Source organism: Microcaecilia unicolor, chromosome 3 (genome assembly GCF_901765095.1).
Source record: "Microcaecilia unicolor chromosome 3, aMicUni1.1, whole genome shotgun sequence".
In the NCBI taxonomy this organism is placed as follows: Eukaryota; Metazoa; Chordata; class Amphibia; order Gymnophiona; family Siphonopidae; genus Microcaecilia; species Microcaecilia unicolor.
Genome location: NC_044033.1, coordinates 235,702,491 through 235,716,304, shown reverse-complemented (window position 1 = coordinate 235,716,304; position 13,814 = coordinate 235,702,491). Strand labels below are relative to the sequence as shown.

Below are 13,814 nucleotides of genomic sequence, written 5' to 3'. Positions count from 1 at the left end.
TATGTAATACTAAATGTATATTCTCTTATATATTTCCACCATTCATGATGTATTGTAAGTCACATTGAGCCTGCAAAGAGGTGGGAAAATGTGGGATACAAATGCAATAAATAAATAAATAAATAAATAAGGTAGTGTACAGTAAGATACGCCAAACATAAGCAATAGACAATTACAGTAGTAAAAATATTCAAACAACAATATAAAGTATGGTATACTAAGCTACATTACAATCCAGCTTATAATCGAAAGACAAAAACGCCTATATTGCGACCTAAATCGGGAGATAGACATTTATCTCCCAAAAACGATTAAATCAATATAATGGAAACCAAAGTTTCAGTGCGTCCATGTCGCTCCTACGTTTACTTAAAAACGCCCAAATAAGGGGCGTGTCGGGGGCGTGTTAGGGGCGGTGATACGACGTGGTCGTGTACAACGTATAACAGATAGTGAAATGGCTCTGGTTGAGCGGGAAGACGGGCGTAATATGTTGGACCCGAAATAAAAGCGACCAGAGCAAGGGGGAAATCGTCTTTAGACCCATTACCGATTGTGTGTAGTTGGAGAGTGGCGAGATCGTTGGTGGAAGAGCTGAATTGGTGGTTGCAGAGAGAAAGCCGAGCGTGCTGAGTACCTGTGACGTTCGTCTGTGTGCCCTGCCTCTTTTGTGTCTTACCCTTTGACCTTTCCCTACTCCTACTCCTTTGCTCCATCGCCCCCTTCCCCTCCCCCTATCCCTCCCCATTCACTGTTCCCACGTGTATACTCTATTCCCTGACCTCCATTTGTCTCTGTGTTCTTGTACTGTTTGGCGAGTGAGTGGCCAGAGGGCGTGGTGGCTGGAAGTGAGAGATCTGTGTGTGCTGGTGTTTGACTACTAGTCCTAATACTTGCACTGGTGGTGGGGATATGGATGCACTTAATGCACTTGTGGCATGCATGCTACACGAAGAGGCCACCCACCGCAGGAGGTATTCACGGCCCCGAGTGTTTAGGCCCCGCACCACCTTCCTACAACTCACTGACCAGCAGTGTCTAACAAGGTTCAGGTTTGATAGGGCCACCATTCTTCAGCTGTGTGAGCAGCTGAAACCCCTCCTTCAGCCCCAGACACGTAGGAATAACCCCATCCCTGCCCACCTCAAAATCACTTCCTCTCTCTCTGTCCTGGCCACTGGGAGTTTTCAATCCATATTAGCTGCTAACACAGGGCTCACCCAGGCTTCTATTTCACACTGTCTCACCCAGTTCCTGGATGCCTTTCTAACTCACACCTCACACTACATCACTTTCCCCACCACCCCCCAGGCCCTGCACAACAACATGGCTGCCTTCTATGCTCTTGCTAGATTCCCCTTGGTCATCGGTGTGATAGACTGCACACACGTAGCCCTCAGACCCCCCCCCCCCCCCCCCCCCCCCCCGGCCACACGAAGCCACCTACAGAAATAGGAAGGCATTTCATTCTATGAACATGCAAGTTGTATGTGATGCCCAGGGGGAGATATTAGACGTGTGTGCCAGGTACCCCGGGTCCACCCACGATGCCTACATCCTACAGCACTCGGGCATCTTCCGCAGGTTCGAGCGAGGGGAGTTCATTGGTGGATGGCTACTAGGTAAGTGCAACATGCATGTACCCATACTATACCTCCTCCACTGGGCAACCCTCCGCTCTGGCTTCTTCCACCTTACTCCACAACCCACTATCCAAATCCCCCCCCCCCCCCCCCCCGTACCTGCTCCAAGCAATACACACTCATCTATCTCATTCTGCTTTTCTCCAAAGGTGACCGAGGCTACCCGCAGAGGACATGGCTCATGACCCCCCTGATCCACCCACAACCAGGGGCAGAAGAAACCTACAACAGGAGACATCGCAGCACCCGGGGGATCATTGAGCGGACCTTTGGTTTGTTGAAAAACCGGTTCCGCTGTCTGGACCGGTCTGGAAGAGAGCTGCTCTACAGTCCAGAAAAGGTGGCCAAGATCTTTGTGGGGTGCTGCATGTTGCACAATTTGGCCCAGCGCAGAGGACAGGCCCTCCCAGAGGAGCCACAGCCACCACCAGAAGAGCCCCCAGATGAGCAGGAAGAGGAGCCCCCTCCACCCTCAGCCCACAGAGCAGAGCTCAACGCTTACCAGCTTGGCATAAGAGCAAGACAAAGACTCATTGAAACAAGTTTTAGGTGAAAGTAAGTGTACATTTATTTATTTATATTAATTGCACGTGTTCCTGTGTTCACGCCGACCACCACCACCCCCCTCCCACCCTCACCATCCCCCTCCCACCCCCACCACCCACCCCTCCCACCAACCCTCACCCTACAGCATGTGCCATCACTTTCCCCTTCCCTTCCCCCATCCCCTCCTACCCCTCCCACGGCCTTCCTTTGCAGCTGGTGCTGCACGGGAAGTCTGTTCACACTCTTCAGAGGTGCTGCTCCCAGTGTCCTCCTCCGTAACCCCACAGCAGCCTGCGGCTTCGGCTGCACTGTGGAAATCCGGCCACCTTTTTGGCTGTAGGCTGGCCACAGGACCCAGAATGGGAGCAGGTTTGGTGGGTGCTGCAGGAGTGGGTGCGGAGGTGGATGATCGCAACGCCCACCTCTTAGCTGGTGGTTGGTGGTCAGTGGAGGAGGAAGTTGATGGCAGGCCCTGCTCCAGCAGCACGGCTGGAGTAGGTGCTGTGACCTGAGGGCGCAGGCGTTCAATGCTCTGCTCCAGCCGTTTGAGTTGCTGGAGCACCTGGTGGGCTAGGTGTTGTGCGTGGAGCACCTCCTGGTGGCCTTCGCGTTGCGCCTGGAGGAGTTCCTGTTGGGCTTGCTGCTGTGCCTCCAGTGCTTGCCGCTGCAGGTCTAGTTTCTGCTGCCGGTACTCCTCCAAGCGCACGTTGTGGCATAGCAACTCTGTGGCCAGCCGCAGGAGTTGCCTCCTTTGGCTGGATGGCCTCTGGCGAGGAGCTGGCCCCCTATATGCATCCTCCTCCTCCTCACCAAAGTCATCCAGTGCTGGAGGTGCGGCCTCTGCTGGTGGTGCTGGTGGAGGATGAGCCTGTACTGCAGGTTCTGCTGCTGCAGGTGGTGGAGGCAGAGGCTGGACTGGTGCAGGTGGTGGAGGCAGAGGCTGGACAGCTGGTGCTGCAGGTGGTGGAGGCAGAGGCTGGACGGCTGGTGCTGCAGGTGGTGGAGGCAGAGGCTGGACTGCTGGTGCTGCAGGGGGTGGAGGCAGAGGCTGGACTGCTGGTGTAGGGCGTTGGCCTTGCAGGCCACTAGGGCCAGCCTCCTCTGAGTCATCACCTGTATAGCACAAGAGTGAGGAACTGTGTTGGTGCAAATAACACACTTTTGTCTTTCAGCATTCATATACATTGGCATGTCCCCCAACCTGATGACCCAGCAAAGAGATGGTGAGGAGGAATGGAATTGACACCGGTGCGAAAGAGAGAGCCCCACAGGCAGCTGGGTAGAGGTGGTGGACGATCAGCCAAGAGAAGGACACCGCTCACAACATTGTGGACAAGCTGTTTGTTGTATAATTGTTAAATTGAAGAACATTTCAGCATGTGTTGTGTTACTACTGACTTGCTAAACTGCACAGAACTGCTTTATGACCCCCATTACAGGCTCCTTCAGTTGAATGCATGTGGCCCACACTCACTAGAGCACAGAGGTGACAGAAGGAAATAGGCACAGTTTGGTTATGGGAAAATAGGAGGGAGTAGTAGGGAAGGAAGGCCTCCAAAGTTGTGCCACAGTAGTAACCTACACACACCCATAGGAGCCAACTGGAAAGTATTATTGGGGGTGCTAAGCCCAGTGCACAAAACTCCTCCCTGCACAGCTACATGATCTTTCCTCAATATTGGGGGTGCTGAAACACCCACCGAGTCTGCTCCTATAACACACATGAACACTACCACTACTCAAATAGAGCTTACAATTAAATTAAGATGCGTACACAGGACAAGTAAGAGGAAACCCAATGACAATGGTAGGGATAGGGAGTAAGGGTACAGAGCTAGTGAGTAGGGGTTAGCAGGTCACAACACCATCATAAAGGTGGCCTGTTATTGTACATAAAGACAGCCAGAGACACTCCCCCCCCCCCCACCTCCCTCCTCCTGCCCCCCACTCCTCACCTCCCTCCCCCTGGCCCCAACTTCTATAACACAAGTGTACTGCAGCACAACAGATACCCCAACTGCATAATGAAACACCTACCTGAGTCCTCAGCCTGGGCCGAGGTGTCGAGGGAGCCAATCCCGTGGATGCCCTCCTGGGGTAGGAGGGAGTGCACCATCAGCTCCATGGGGGTGAGGTTGGCTGTGTCATATCCTGGGGGATTGCTCCCGCCTTCCTCCTGACATCCCTCCTCAGCTTCCGCCACTTTCTCTTGCAATCCTCCACGTCTCTCCCAGAATGGTACACAGCATTCAGGCTGTCCCGTACTGCCTCCCATTCCCGCTGCTTCGTGGTTGCAGCCAGCCTCTGCCTTGTGGGAGCAAACAGATTCCGGTGCCGTTGTTGTATCTCCTGCACCAGGAGCTCCACTTCACCGTCGGTAAAATTACCCTTCCAGGTTGGGGGCTGATGCGGCGGCATTGTACCAATGGGGTTTTCGAAAATACGGAGTGGGCATTTATATAGTCGCCAAACGCCCATTGACACAGGGGAATAGGCGTGTCTGATATGGGCGGGTTTTTTTCAATTATACACATAATTCCTAAGCGTGCCCAGCTCAGATAGTGATTTGGAGCACATGATTTCGATTATGGGTAGATAATTATGGGCGTCCCCACCTGCCTTCCCTTTCTCCATTGCCATCTAACCCGCCATTTCCTGCACTGGGACCTTGCCGGTTGTTCTTAAGAATCGTTTATAGGGTTTTACCCTCACTTATAATAAGGTTTGTGTTTGGCAATGTATGTTTGGGTACACCTGTGTATTTGGGGGTGGGGGGGTGGGATTATTGCTGGCCCTCAGCCACCACGCCTTCCGTTTCCACTCTTCCACATCCCGTGAGGCTCCCTTACTTTCTCCCATTCTCTCTGCCTGCTTGTAACAGGCAGTCTGTGGGGGCGACGAAATTCCTACACTCGCCCCAAATCAAGCACCCCTCGGTAAGGGACATTTCAATGAGGGACATGTGCAGCCAGATGATAAAAGGCGCACTACACAGTCTTGAAACAGACGTTCATGGTAAGCTCTCATTTGTCTGCCACCTCTTCTCTTTGTGCTCATAGTCAAGGAGTGTGCATTCACTGTATGTAGTCTGGAGTCAACTCTTAGCTAGCTCTCTTTTCACCAGGTTCCTGTGCACTGTACTGTGGGGTTGGCGGTCCTCAGTGGTGTGGGCCAGCTGTTGGAGCTGCTGTATTGGTTCCCGGTAGGTTCCATCTTCCTTGTTTATGTGGTGAACCCCAGTCCCCATTTATGAAGTGGCCACCCATTCTGAAGGTCCATAGGAGGGGGAGGGGGAATGATATATGCAATGGATGTGTTTAGCACATTATGGAACACCTTCCTAAATTCCTCCATAGGTAGGGAACAAGAACATTTTTCATAATTGGTAGCCTGGAAAATATGCTCAAGGTGGCTACAGGTACTGCCACTGAGGCCTTAAGACGTGGTGGTGAGGGAGAGGGTTCTGTGTACAGGTCACAACCCAAAGTACCTGCAGGTGGCTACAGCCTGGTGGCTGCTGTGGCCTAGTGGTTAGAGCACCAGCCTTATAATCACAAGGTTGCCAGTTCAATTCCCACCTAAGGCAAGTCACTTCACTGTCAGTTGGCTCAGGGACAAACTTTGAGACAGACCCGGAATACCTGAATGTAACACACCTTGATCTACTACTGGAGAAAGTGTGATCACAGCTGCAAATAATGAGCACCATTTTTATTTGTGCCCTTCTGTAACACAAGTATTACATTGCAACTGTGATGAAGTAACCATCCATCTAATGGGTTTCCCATTGTTTCCCCTTTTCACCTCAGCACTATATACCATAGCTGATGTATTGAATGTGAAAATATGAGCCAGCTGTTTGTAGGTCCTTCTTGGGCCCCCCCTCCCCCCCCCCACCAATGTGGCTTGTGGGTAAGGATGTCTGGCCATCAGACAGCAAACACTGTGTATGTGCTACCTGGGGTTATGTGGACGTGTCTACTTGGGAGATCACACGTGCTACACAATTAATCTCTTATTGATGGCACTCTGTGTTGTGGGTCAGTATGGTGGAGGGGACGGAGGGAAAGAGGCTGGCTGGCCATTTGTGTTCATGAACACTAATATCCATCCAACCTCCCCGGCCCACCTCCCCTGCACATATGGCCATGCAGGTTGGAATGAACAGGTGGCCTTCTGTATGGCCAACTTTCTCACACATACATCAACTTTCTCATTCACACTGCACATTTCATGCTATGCATATTGCTGCCTGCTTCCTCTCAACTCAACAGCACCATTTGCTTATATGTAATGCACAAGGGAGACAAACACACAGACACCCTGATAGTTAAAGTGTAACAAAAACATTTATTTCCCCCCCACCCCCACCCCTACAAAACAACCCCGAACAATGCCCTCCTCCCCCCCACAACTCCCCACAACCCCAACAATTCCCCCCCTCCACACAGAACCCCAACAATTCCCTCCCCCCCCCACACCCCCAACAATCCCCCCCAATTTAAGTCAAGGGCGGGCACGCCCTCTGAGTAAGGCCCTCTGTAGCAGGGCAATGAGCAGCCCCAGCAGTACCCTTAGTGGGCCCTGGAGCTGCTCATTGCCCTGCCGTAGGGCTCGGACCTCCTGCAGCAGCTGGTGCTGGCCATCTACCAGCTGCTGCAGGAGGCGCATCATGGCACCTGCGCCTAGGGCTGCTGGAGGTGGGCCACGGGCTGGAGCTGGCCCAGGGGACGGAGCAGACCCAGGGGAAGGCGGTGGGGTAGGTGATGGAGCTCCCGCAGGGGATGGGGATGGCCGAGGGGAGGGAGAGGGCTCTGCTGGTGGTACAGGTGGGGAGGGGGCCTCCATATAGTCCTCATCTATTACGAGGACCCCCTCCTCCGAGCCCGACGACTCCTCCTCCTCCGCCTCCTGTGCTGGGGCCGCCGCCTCCTCCTCCTCCTCCTCCTCTAGGTGGCTTTCCTGGCCTGGATCCTGCTCCTGCTCCTCCTCCTCCTCCTCCTCCAGGTGGCTTTCCTGGCCTGGATCCTGCTCCTGCTCCTCCTCCTCCTGCAGGTGGTGGCCCTCCTCCTCATCAGCGCGCTCGGCTTGCTGCTGGTGGAGCCCTGTGTATGTAAAAGGAGTGTGATTGAGATCAGCACATACAACATGGCTTGCATAGTGCAGTAGCTGGGTGGCCTGAGATGGGGGATGGGCCACGGTGTGGTAAGGCGTGGCCTATGCCCATGGGGAATGAGTTGCATCAGATGACATGACAAAGAACCCTGGAACCTCCTCTGACACACACCACACAGGACATGTTGCCATACCACATTCATTGCTGACCAGCATGTTTGCATTGTGAGATGCGACAAGGGGTTGATGGGCAGTTGTTGTTGGTTTTATTGGTGGGGGGGGGGGGGGGCAGTGGGAACGGTGTTGAGCACAAAACGTTTATGTGAGTTAGGCCATGACATCCACTAAAAGTAGGGCCTCAGGCAGGTCTACCAGGACACACTAATCAGCCACCCCAGAAAGGGGAATAGTAAAGTGAGGCATATCATCTCATTCATCTCAGGGGGATGGTCGGAAGTTGCAGCCACACTCATGGGAGGACCCCTGCAACCTGCATTCTTGATCTGGGACAGATATGTTATTACTTACTAGTTGGCTATTAGCCACATGGGAATTGATATTGTACAGCACATTCGCATTATTCAAGACGTGTATTTACAAATCTGTAAAGGTGTCCTGTTTTTGAATATTTACGCCGAGCCCTGAGGTGCCGTCGCACCGCCCGGATGAGCTCGAGCCTCTCACGCCGCACACGGCGGAACCGCCTCCTCAGGGACTCAAGGTCCCGGTGCACTCCGAAGCGTCTGTAAGATATAAGTTTGTAGAGCAGGGGTCAGGGGGGGATGGTCCTTTTTGTCCTCTGCACACATTGATTTGTTATTCAAATAGCAGAGAGAGAGGGTCAACAGTGATGGGGGGGGGGGGGGCACCTCCATTGGTACTGAATCATAGGAGCCACCTTTTTACCATTTTGGGGGGGGGTGCAACCCCCAGTGGAGATTACCCCTCCCTCCATACATACAAGGCATTTATTTTATATTGGGGGTGCTCAAGCACCCACAGCAGCCACCGAGTTGGTTCCTATGCAAATGATGCCATAGAGGTGGCCATGAGGCCAGAAAGTACCGTTTGTATGCATTATAATGTATGCTTGTAAAACTACTTTCTATGTGTTATCATTACCATGTTATAAAGTACGGTATACGTTTAATTGGTATCATGTTTCCACTATTCGGATGTGTTGTAAGCCACATAGAGGCTGCAAAGAGGGGTTGGAAATGTGGCCTTCACAGGCAAGAAATACATAAAGCGAATGCTACATACCTGTAGAGGGTATTCTCCGAGGACAGCAGGCTGATTGTTCTCACTGATGGGTGACGTCCACGGCAGCCCCTCCAATCGGAACACTTTTCTAGCAAAGTCCTTTGCTAGTCCTCACGCGCCGATGCGCACCGCGCATGCGCGGCCGTCTTCCCGCCCGAACCGTCTCGTGCCGGCCAGTCTCATATGTAGCAAGACAAAGAGAAGGGAAGACACAACTCCAAAGGGGAGGCGGGCGGGTTTGTGAGAACAATCAGCCTGCTGTCCTCGGAGAATACCCTCTACAGGTACGTAGCATTCGCTTTCTCCGAGGGCAAGCAGGCTGCTTGTTCTCACTGATGGGGTATCCCTAGCCCCCAGGCTCACTCAAAACAACAACCATGGTCAATTGGGCCTCGCAACGGCGAGGACAGAACTGAGATTGACCTAAAAAATTTACCAACTAACTGAGAGTGCAGCCTGGAACAGAACAAACATGGGCCTAGGGGGGTGGAGTTGGATTCTAAACCCCGAACAGATTCTGAAGCACTGACTGCCCGAACCGACTGTCACATCGGGTATCCTGCTGCAGGCAGTAATGAGATGTGAATTTGTGGACAGATGACCACGTCGCAGCTTTGCAGATCTCTTCAATAGTGGCTGACTTCAAGTGGGCTACCGACGCTGCCATGGCTCTAACATTATGAGCCGTGACATGACCCTCAAGAGCCAGCCCAGCCTGGGCGTAAGTGAAGGAAATGCAATCTGCTAGCCAATTGGATATGGTGCGTTTTCCCACAGCCACTCCCCTCCTGTTGGGATCAAAAGAAACAAACAATTGGGTGGACTGTCTGTTGAGCTGTGTCCGCTCCAGATAGAAGGCCAATGCTCTCTTGCAGTCCAATGTGTGCAGCTGACGTTCAGCAGGGCAGGAATGAGGACGGGGAAAGAATGTTGGCAAGACAATTGACTGGTTCAGATGGAACTCCGACACAACCTTTGGCAAGAACTTAGGGTGAGTGCGGAGGACTACTCTGTTATGATGAAATTTGGTGTAAGGGGCCTGGGCTACCAGGGCCTGAAGCTCACTGACTCTACGAGCTGAAGTAACTGCCACCAAGAAAATGACCTTCCAGGTCAAGTACTTCAGATGGCAGGAATTCAGTGGCTCAAAAGGAGGTTTCATCAGCTGGGTGAGAACGACATTGAGATCCCATGACACTGTAGGAGGCTTGACAGGGGGCTTTGACAAAAGCAAACCTCTCATGAAGCAAACAACTAAAGGCTGTCCTGAGATCGGCTTACCTTCCACACGGTAATGGTATGCACTGATTGCACTAAGGTGAACCCTTACAGAGTTGGTCTTGAGACCAGACTCAGACAAGTGCAGAAGGTATTCAAGCAGGGTCTGTGTAGGACAAGAGCGAGGATCTAGGGCCTTGCTGTCACACCAGATGGCAAACCTCCTCCACAGAAAGAAGTAACTCCTCTTAGTGGAATCTTTCCTGGAAGCAAGCAAGATGCGGGAGACACCCTCTGACAGACCCAAAGAGGCAAAGTCTACGCTCTCAACATCCAGGCCGTGAGAGCCAGAGACCGGAGGTTGGGATGCAGAAGCGCCCCTTCGTCCTGTGTGATGAGGGTCGGAAAACACTCCAATCTCCACGGTTCTTCGGAGGACAACTCCAGAAGAAGAGGGAACAAGATCTGATGCGGCCAAAAAGGAGCAATCAGAATCATGGTGCCTCGGTCTTGCTTGAGTTTCAACAAAGTCTTCCCCACCAGAGGTATGGGAGGATAAGCATACAGCAGACCTTCCCCCCAGTCCAGGAGGAAGGCATCCGATGCCAGTCTGCCGTGGGCCTGAAGCCTGGAACAGAACTGAGGGACTTTGTGGTTGGCTCGAGATGCGAAGAGATCTACCAAGGGGGTGCCCCACACCTGGAAGATCTGTCGCACTACACGGGAATTGAGCGACCACTCGTGAGGTTGCATAATCCTGCTCAACCTGTCGGCCAGACTGTTGTTTACGCCTGCCAGATATGTGGCTTGGAGCAACATGCCGTGACGGCGAGTCCAGAGCCACATGCTGACGGCTTCCTGACACAGGGGGCGAGATCCGGTGCCCCCTGCTTGTTGACGTAATACATGGCAACCTGATTGTCTGTCTGAATTTGGATAATTTGATGGGACAGCCGATCTCTGAAAGCCTTCAGAGCGTTCCAGATCGCTCGTAACTCCAGAAGATTGATCTGCAGATCGCGTTCCTGGAGGGACCAGCTTCCTTGGGTGTGAAGCCCATCGACATGAGCTCCCCATCCCAGGAGAGACGCATCCGTGGTCAGCACTTTTTGTGGCTGAGGAATTTGGAAAGGACGTCCCAGAGTCAAATTGGACCAAATTGTCCACCAATACAGGGATTCGAGAAAACTCGTGGACAGGTGGATCACGTCTTCTAGATCCCCAGCAGCCTGAAACCACTGGGAAGCTAGGGTCCATTGAGCAGATCTCATGTGAAGGCGGGCCATGGGAGTCACATGAACTGTGGAGGCCATGTGGCCCAGCAATCTCAACATCTGCCGAGCTGTGATCTGCTGGGACGCTCGTACCCGCGAGACGAGGGACAACAAATTGTTGGCTCTCGTCTCTGGGAGATAGGCGCGAGCCGTCCGAGAATCCAGCAGAGCTCCTATGAATTTGAGTTTCTGCACTGGGAGAAGGTGGGACTTTGGATAATTTATCACAAACCCCAGTAGCTCCAGGAGGCGAATAGTCATCTGCATGGACTGCAGGGCTCCTGCCTCGGATGTGTTCTTCACCAGCCAATCGTCGAGATATGGGAACACGTGTACCCCCAGTCTGCGAAGTGCCGCTGCTACTACAGCCAAGCACTTGGTGAACACTCTGGGCGCAGAGGCGAGCCCAAAGGGTAGCACACAGTACTGGAAGTGACGTGTGCCCAGCTGAAATCGCAGATACTGTCTGTGAGCTGGCAGTATCGGGATGTGCGTGTAGGCGTCCTTCAAGTCCAGAGAGCATAGCCAATCGTTTTCCTGAATCATGGGGAGAAAGGTGCCCAGGGAAAGCATCCTGAACTTTTCTTTGACCAGATATTTGTTCAGGGCCCTTAGGTCTAGGATGGGATGCATCCCCCCTGTTTTCTTTTCCACAAGGAAGTACCTGGAATAGAATCCCAGCCCTTCTTGCCCGGATGGCACGGGCTCGACCGCATTGGCGCTGAGAAGGGCGGAGAGTTCCTCTGCAAGTACCTGCTTGTGCTGGAAGCTGTAAGACTGAGCTCCCGGTGGACAATTTGGAGGTTTTGAGGCCAAATTGAGGGTGTATCCTTGCCAGACTATTTGAAGAACCCACTGATCGGAGGTTATGAGAGGCCACCTTTGGTGAAAAGCTTTCAACCTCCCTCCAACTGGCAGGTCGCCCGGCACTGACACTTGGATGGCGGCTATGCTCTGCTGGAGCCAGTCAAAAGCTCGTCCCTTGCTTTTGCTGGGGAGCCGAGGGGCCTTGCTGAGGCGCACGCTGCTGACGAGAGCGAGCGCGCTGGGGCTTAGCCTGGGCCGCAGGCTGTCGAGAAGGAGGATTGTACCTACGCTTGCCAGAAGAGTAGGGAACAGTCTTCCTTCCCCCGAAAAATCTTCTACCTGTAGAGGTAGAGGCTGAAGGCTGCCGGCGGGAGAACTTGTCGAATGCGGTGTCCCGCTGGTGGAGCTGCTCTACCACCTGCTCGACTTTTTCTCCAAAAATATTATCCGCACGGCAAGGCGAGTCCGCAATCCGCTGCTGGAATCTATTCTCCAAGTCGGAGGCACGCAGCCATGAGAGTCTGCGCATCACCACACCTTGAGCAGCGGCCCTGGACGCAACATCAAAGGTGTCATACACCCCTCTGGCCAGGAATTTTCTGCACGCCTTCAGCTGCCTGACCACCTCCTGAAATGGCTTGGCTTGCTCAGGGGGGAGCGTGTCCACCAAGCCCGCCAACTGCCGCACATTGTTCCGCATGTGTATGCTCGTGTAGAGCTGGTAGGACTGAATTTTGGCCACGAGCATAGAAGAATGGTAGGCCTTCCTCCCAAAGGAGTCCAAGGTTCTAGAGTCCTTGCCCGGGGGCGCCGAAGCATGTTCTCTAGAACTCTTGGCCTTCTTTAGGGCCAAATCCACAACTCCAGAGTCGTGAGGCAACTGAGTGCGCATCAGCTCTGGGTCCCCATGGATCCGGTACTGGGACTCGATCTTCTTGGGAATGTGGGGATTAGTTAATGGCTTGGTCCAGTTCGCCAGCAATGTCTTTTTGAGGACATGATGCATGGGTACTGTGGACGCTTCCTTAGGTGGAAAAGGATAGTCCAGGAGCTCAAACATTTCAGCCCTGGGTTCGTCCTCCACAACCACCGGGAAGGGGATGGCCGTAGACATCTCCCGGACAAAGGAAGCGAAAGACAGGCTCTCAGGAGGAGAAAGCTGTCTTTCAGGAGAGGGAGTGGGATCGGAAGGAAGACCCTCAGACTCCTCGTCAGAGAAATATCTGATGTCTTCTTCCTCTTCCCACGAGGCCTCACCATCGGTGTCAGACACAAGTTCACGGACCTGTGTCTGCAACCGTGCCCGGCTCGACTCAGTGGAACCACGGCCATGGTGGGAGCGTCGAGAGGTAGACTCCCTCGCCCGCACCGGCGAAGCTCCCTCCGCCGACGTAGTTGGGGAGCCTTCCTGGGAGGCTACCGCAGTCGGTACCGCAAGCGGCACCGATGTCGGAGGCCTCACCCCGGACAATGGGCCGGCCGGCGCTTCGCTCGACGGTACCGGTGGCGCAAGCACCCCCGGTACCGGAGGGGAAGGGCACAACAGCTCTCCCAGGATCTCTGGGAGAACGGCCCGGAGGCTCTCGTGCAGAGCGGCTGTAGAAAAAGACATAGAAGCCGATGCAGGAGTCAATGTCAGAACCTGTTCCGGGCGTGGAGGCTGTTCCGGGCTGTCCAAAGGGGAGCGCATCGACACCTCTTGAACAGAGGGCGAGCGGTCCTCTCGGTGCCGATGCTTACTGGGTGCCGACTCCCTCGGCGACCCAGAGCTCTCGGTGCCGACACGGGAAGGGGACCGGTGACGATGCTTCTTCGATTTTTTGGAACGAAGCACATCACTGGTGCTTCCCGGCACCGACGAGGAGGACGTAGAATCCAGCCGTCTCTTCCTCGGGGCCGAGGCCGAAGAGGGTCGGTCTCGGGGGGGCTGTACCGCAGGAGCCCTCAG

General features: G+C 53.7%; 1 protein-coding gene across 1 annotated transcript in view; it reads left to right on the top strand.

Moving 5' to 3' along the window:
* LOC115464450 (vomeronasal type-2 receptor 26-like) overlaps positions 1-13,814 on the top strand; it is a 57,492-nt gene that overhangs the window by 28,796 nt on the left and 14,882 nt on the right. The window lies entirely within an intron of this gene.